Below are 6,827 nucleotides of genomic sequence, written 5' to 3'. Positions count from 1 at the left end.
TCTAGGATTTCAGTTGCATTTATTTCTGTTTTTATAATTTTAATTTTTGTTTCTTGTTTTTAATTTTTCCTTATATTTCTGGCCTGAGTTCTACCAGTTCATGATACATGCCTATTTGCTATTTTGCCATATATTTTTTTGAATTTTTGCACTTTCATTTGTGCTATAGTTCATAGCGTCTGTCACATTTTTATGGTTGGCTTTTTAGCAATAAGGACCTTATGTTGGTTACAATTCTTTCCTCCAGCACAGTATTTTGTAATGAGTGTTCCTCATCTGCCAATCCTTTTCCTATTACTTTCTAGGTTTCATTTTCTAGTGTTTTGCATATGGCCAGTAATCAATCTTTTGTATAAAATCCTGATTCTCTTGTCTTTTTTTTTTTTAAGGTCGTACCCACAACATGTGGAGGTTCCCAGGCTAGGGGTCTAATCAGTGCTACAGCTGCTGGCCTCCACTACAGCTACAGCAACACCAGATCTGAGCCGCGTCTGTGACATATACACCACATCTCACGGCAATGCCGAATCTTAACCCACTGAGCGAGGCCAGGGATCAAACCTGTGTCCTCATGGATCCAAGTCGGATTCATTTCCACTGAGCCACGATGGGAACTCCCTGATTCTCTTTTGACTATTCTTCATTAACTTTTTCAGTTTTTATTTTTCTAGATCAATTATTTGTAAAATACTCATGTTAGAGAAGAGGCAAATCCTTGTTCCAGATCAGCAAAAATACTAAGACACAGGTTAAACGCATATGAGACCTATTTTGGCCTTTACTTTTCTCCAATCAACTGAGATTTTCCAGTTATAAAATAAGTAAGTCTCGGGAATGTAAAGTACAGCACAGTGACTATAGCTAATAATACTGTATTGCATCTTAAAATTTCTCATCACAAGGAAATAAATGTATAACTATGAGTAGTGGTAGCTGTTAACTAGACTTATATGGTAAACATTTTACAATATATACAACATGGAATCATTATATTGTACACCTGAAGCTAATATAATATTATATGTCAGTTATATCTCATTAAAAAGTTGAGGTTTTCCGCTCTAGATCTGCTGTAATGTAGTCTCTGTCCTCTCCACTCTTTCGACAATAGACCACTTGCTTCAAAAGTGACTTACTTCCATGATTTCTATTTCTGTTTTTCCTAGACTCCATACAGAGATCCTGGATAATGTATATTGCCAACCTTTATTCTCTGTGCCTTTGCCTGTTGCTATAACAAGAGACCACTAGCTGTAATTTGTTATTGCTGCTTGGGTTTAGGTTTATTTTTACTCCAGGTCTTCCCACGTGCTCAGAGGAAGTTGGTTTTTTCAGTAGGTTTTGAGTTCAGTAGTAAAGGACATTATCTCAAGCTCCCCCTCTTTGATTGTTCTAGTTTTGGAAACCATTATTTAACAGTTCTGGGTTTCAGATGTGTCTTAGATTATTGTGGTTTTGTTCTCCTTATGAATTCTGGGCTAGTTTCTGAGAGGATAACAGTGAAGACAGTTTTTTTATTCAACCATAAGAATACTGAAATTTTTACTTTCATTGATGATCAGTCTCCAAGATCATTACAGGACTGATACCTATGCTCCCATAAAATACATCTCACATCAAGAGAAACCAGCCAAAATAGTTTTTGGGACCCATGTCTAGTAATAATCACTATTATATTGGGTTATAGTGCATAACATTTATGAATGGAAGAGGCAACATTTCTAAATTCTACACTATGTTTCTAAGTTTACCTCTATAGAATTCTTGTTACAGATATGTCTGTGTTATTTTTACTTCCATTACATTTCTTTCTCCTCTAATTTATTTGCTAAATTTCTAACAGGGGCACCAGCCGCCCTTCTATGCTGAAATCATAAACATGTTTGTAAATTAAACTTATTTCAAAAAGTTAGACTACATATACAAAGCTATGTTCAAGTAAAAAACATTATGGAGTCAGAAGATGTAGCGTGTGAGTATTTTGTCTATACTTGTTTGTTTATTACTTGGTCACATTGGGCTTGTCACAAAACTTATATGTTTTTATCCAGTTTTCTTCTATATAAAAAAGAGTAACATCATTCAAAAGGTTTTAAGGATCGGTAAGACATAATATATAGAGATGTATGTGATTAATAAAGCACAATATAAAAACCACTGTAATTATTTTTACTCACATTAGCTTCATATATAAAAAGAGTAACAGTGATGATAATTTTAGTTTCAATTCAAAATTGAGAATAGCAGTTGACCTTGGAAAATGATAACTTCTCTTAAGGAGATTTGTTTTGTTTGTCTTATTTTGTTTTTGCGTTTCTGAGCAATTATCAACATACCTTAATTGCTTATGAGATACTCAGAGTCCCTCGGTATTTCATCATTGCTCTAAGAGAAAACTAATTAGCTATCATTCACAACACAGATGAGATGTGTCTCCTTGGTGGATTCTTTTACACAGGTGGAGAAAAAAAAAAGTGGTCTCACTAACTGGGGCTATGAACTGGGAATGGTGAGAGGCAGGGGCAGCCTCCTTCCACAAGCATAAAGGTTCACAGTGACAGTTGGTGAAAAATCCAGGGATAGTTCTTCTCTATTTACATAGAATATTCATCTTGCATTTTAGAAAATAACTTTTTCCTTCAAAATTTTTCTTGGCCGAATCATCATCACTGAAAAGTTTACCCAGGTGAATAAGGGTAAGTGGAGGAGAAATCAAGTTGTCTTGGGTAATATAAGCAGCGGTTTCCCAAAATCAACCTGATTTGCATACAGCCTCCTGGATTTTATACCAATTAGTCTCTACCATATCATATAGGATATTTATTTATCTCCAAGTTAACATCTTTTGAAATGTAGATCCTATAAATGAGCATAGTTTTACCTCTCTATTCATGTGTTTGTGATTAAATATTTACCCTATAATCTATTCTAACCAACATTTATTAGGAACTTACTAGGTAATTTAAGGAGCATTCATCTAATAAAATGAATATATATCACATTAAAAGAGGCAGTGAATTTGTTGGAGGAGAAAAAAGTATGAACTCAGTTTTGAACTCTGATGTGTTAAATGAGCTGTAAACCTGTCAGGTGCTGATTTAAGCTTCTGAGTGTTAAATCCTCTGGTAAAATTGCCTATCCGACAGTAGAGAAGGGAAGTTGAGTTAGTAAAGATGCAAGGCAAGAGTTACCTTTTCAGAGCTAGTAACTGAAGCTATAAAAATGAAGATCAGTGAAACAAAAAGAAAAGCAGACATTGTTTAAAGAACACTGGAGATGGATGGAGGGAAGGAGAAATGGAGGAGAAGATGCAGTGGAGGAAAGTGAAGGTAAAGAGTGAACTTGAAGTAATGCTGATGAAAGAAATATTCTTATTTGAAAAAGAATAGAATTACTTAAAAAATGAAATATTAGCCAGTACTACTGAATGGCACAGATAAACTCAAGCAGCTAAGATACCTGGGACAATATTTAAGAAATTAAGGCTACCTTTGTCTGCAGATTATAATTTTACTGTAGGGCGTATGAGAAAAGCCAGAATGTTTTTTGAAGATTTGGAGTTGTATTTTAAGAAGAAACTTCTCTTTCAGAGTTTAATAAAAATCAATGTATGAGGGACACAGATTTATTTATTTTTATTTTTTTATATATATATTTTTCATTATAGCTGGTTTACAGTGTTCTGTCAGTTTTCGACTGTACAGCATGGTGACCCAGTTACATACACATGTATTTTTCTCACATTATCACGCTCCATCATAAGTTACTAGATATAGTTCCCAGTGCTACACAGCAGGATTCATTGCTTACCCATTGCAAAGGCAATAGTCTGCATCTATTAACCCCAAGTTCCCAATCTATCCCACTCCCTCCCCCTCCCCCTTGGCAACCACAAGTCTGTTCTCCAAGTCCATGATTTTTTTTTCTTTGGAAAGGTTCATTTGTGCCGCATATTAGACATAGATTTATTTTTAATGTGACTTGTATTCATTGGTAACCTTCTCTATGCCTAAGCCCAGGATGAGTCACTAGGGAGGCAAGTATGAAAATAGCATAGCTTGAAGTGGCTCAAAAATTTGACTGCCATGCTATTATGATTGAGTAGTTGTAGAGACTGAAGAAAACATATACATAAGTAGTAGAAAACCTATGTAAAAAACAAGGAAAAGATTAATTTGTGGCTAGCAAGATGTTAGGAGACAATAAATAATGTAATCGACAGTACAGATTGTTAGATAATACAACAAAAGAGGTCAATTTCCAGATCTGAGAAAAAAATAAGCCAAAGATAGGTGGCAATACAGAGAAGCTGAAGGTAAAAAGAGTAAATTTGCCTTTTACGAGTAAATGACAGCATTTCAGGTAAAAAAGGAGAGAGGGAAGCAGAAGTTAGACTGAAAATGATTATAGACCAGGTCAGTGGTTCTCAATCAGGGCAACTTACCCCACAGAAGACTTTGGGGAATGCCGGAAAAATTATTTTTCACTCAAGAGTTTATTTATAACAACATTTTACTTGAGATCCTATAAGCATTATGATATATCACATTGTGAGAAAGATATATGTGATTCTTTGATCATAATCAGTTACTTTATGATTTCTTTGAATTGACCTTAGGATAAATATATCCTCAAACAATTTCAAGATCCATGGCCAATGCTACACCAATGATTTTTAAACTTTTCAACAACTGTATTACATAAATTTCTAAATTCTTGCACAAAATGTATTTTACAAGATATAACTGCTGCTTGTGGATTAAGAGTCATAATTATAAACAAGGTTTTTTTCCAATTATTATTTCAGAGATTATGCTTGTGTATAAGGCACCATAAGTTTCTGTGCTAAGTCGGTTCAGACAGCTATGTGATTTTTTTAATTGAGATATAATTGACATATAGCATTATATAGCTTTAGTGTACAATCCAAGGATTCAATATTTGTATATACTGTAAAATGAGCACCACAATAAGTCTAGTTAACATCCATCATTACACAGTTAAGAAGTTTTTTTCTTATAACTTTTAAGATCTACTTTTAGTAACTTTCAAATATACAACACAGAACTGTTATCTCTAGTCATCATGCTGTGCATGACATCTCCAGGACTTATTTATTTTATAACTGGAAGATTGTACCTTTTGACCACCTTCATTCATTTCACCCACTCCTAGCCCCCCAACAATCTGTTCTGTTTCTATAAGCTCAGGCTTTTTGCTTGTTTGTTTATTTTATATTCCTTTGGCATTTTGATAGGGATTGCATTGACTCCATAGATTGCCTTGGGTAGTATAGACATTTAAACACTATTACTGTGCTTCCATGAGCACAGTAGGTCCTTTTTTCCTGCATCCATGGCTTATGGAAGTTCCCGGGCCAGGGATTGAGCCCATGCCACAGCAACAATTCCTGAGCCACTGCAGTGATAACACCAGATCCTTAACCCATTGCACCCCACAAGGGAACTCCCTCTTAATTTTTTTTTTTTTTTGGTCGATGTCTTATAATATCCAGAGTACCTCCTTGGTTAAATTTGCTCCTAGGTATATTATTATTTTTGATGCACTTGTAAATGGGATTGCCATTTCTCTTTAGATTGCAGTAATTTTGACAAATGGGGTTGATAACTGATTGTGGTTTTAATTTGCATTTCTCTGATGATTAGTGATGTTGAGCACCTTTTCATGTACCTGTTAGCCATCTTTATGTCTTCTCTGGAAAATTTTCTCTTCAGATCCTCTGCCCATTTCAAAATTAGATTGTTTGGAGTTTTGCCATTAAATTGTATGAGTTCTTTGTATTTTTGTATCTGAACCTGTTACCACATATATGACTCATAAATATTTTGTCCCATTCAGTACGTAACCTTTTCATTTTGTGGATGGTTTCCATTGCCATACAAAAGCTTTTTAGCTTGATGTAGTACCACTTCCTTATTTTTGCTTTTATTGCCTTTGCTTTTGATGTCAAATCCAAAATGTCATCTCCAAGAGTTATGCCAAGGAGCTTACTCCTTTGTTTCATTTTAGAAGTTTTGTGGTTGCAGGTCTTACACTCAAGTCCTCAATTCATTTTTTGACAATTCACCACACAGGTGACTTTTGGTAATGCCTGGAAACATTTTTGATTGTCACAACTGAGGAGGAAGTGCTACTGGAAAGTAGTGAGTTAGAGAGAGTGATGATAATAACATCCAACAGAGCACAGAACAGCTCCCATTATACAATATTATCTAAAATGTCAGAAATTCCAAGTTGAGAAACCCTGGATTAGGGGAGTAAAAGAAATTGGCAGAGGAGGTCCCATCGTTACTTAGCGGTTAACGAACACAACTAGCATCCATGAGGACATGGGTTCAATCCCTGGCCTCGCTCAGTGGGTTAAGGATCTGGCGTTACCATGAGCTGTGGTGTAGGTTGCAGACACATCTCGGATCCCGTGTTGCTGTGGTACAGGCCAGAGGCTACAGCTCCAATTGGACCCCTAGCCTGGCAACCTCCATATGCCACAAGTGTGAGCCTAATAAGACAAAAAGACAAAAAATAAAAAAAGTCAGCAGAATGATGGGCTATATCAATGAAGCCCAGAAACAGAAAGTAAGCTATTATTGTTGCAAATGCCTTACACCTCCAACTTCCAATATCCTGACCTTCACTGATAAGAAAGGAAGTACATAGAATTTCATCCAGTTCTTTTATTCTTGATTTTATTTGACCTGAATTCATTGTCATGCATAAGAACATACTGATAAGCGTTTTTCTGAGAAAGCAAGTGGGAAATTATCTGCAAAAAGAGACTGGCACATTGGTGAAGAGAAGGCCCTTTG

The sequence above is a fragment of the Sus scrofa genome, chromosome 7 (genome assembly GCF_054392235.1).
Source record: "Sus scrofa isolate SSC_HxYL_T2T_F1_AM1 chromosome 7, Sscrofa_HxYL_maternal_Yorkshire_Landrace_v2.0, whole genome shotgun sequence".
NCBI classification, from domain to species: Eukaryota; Metazoa; Chordata; class Mammalia; order Artiodactyla; family Suidae; genus Sus; species Sus scrofa.
This window is presented reverse-complemented; position numbering follows the sequence as displayed.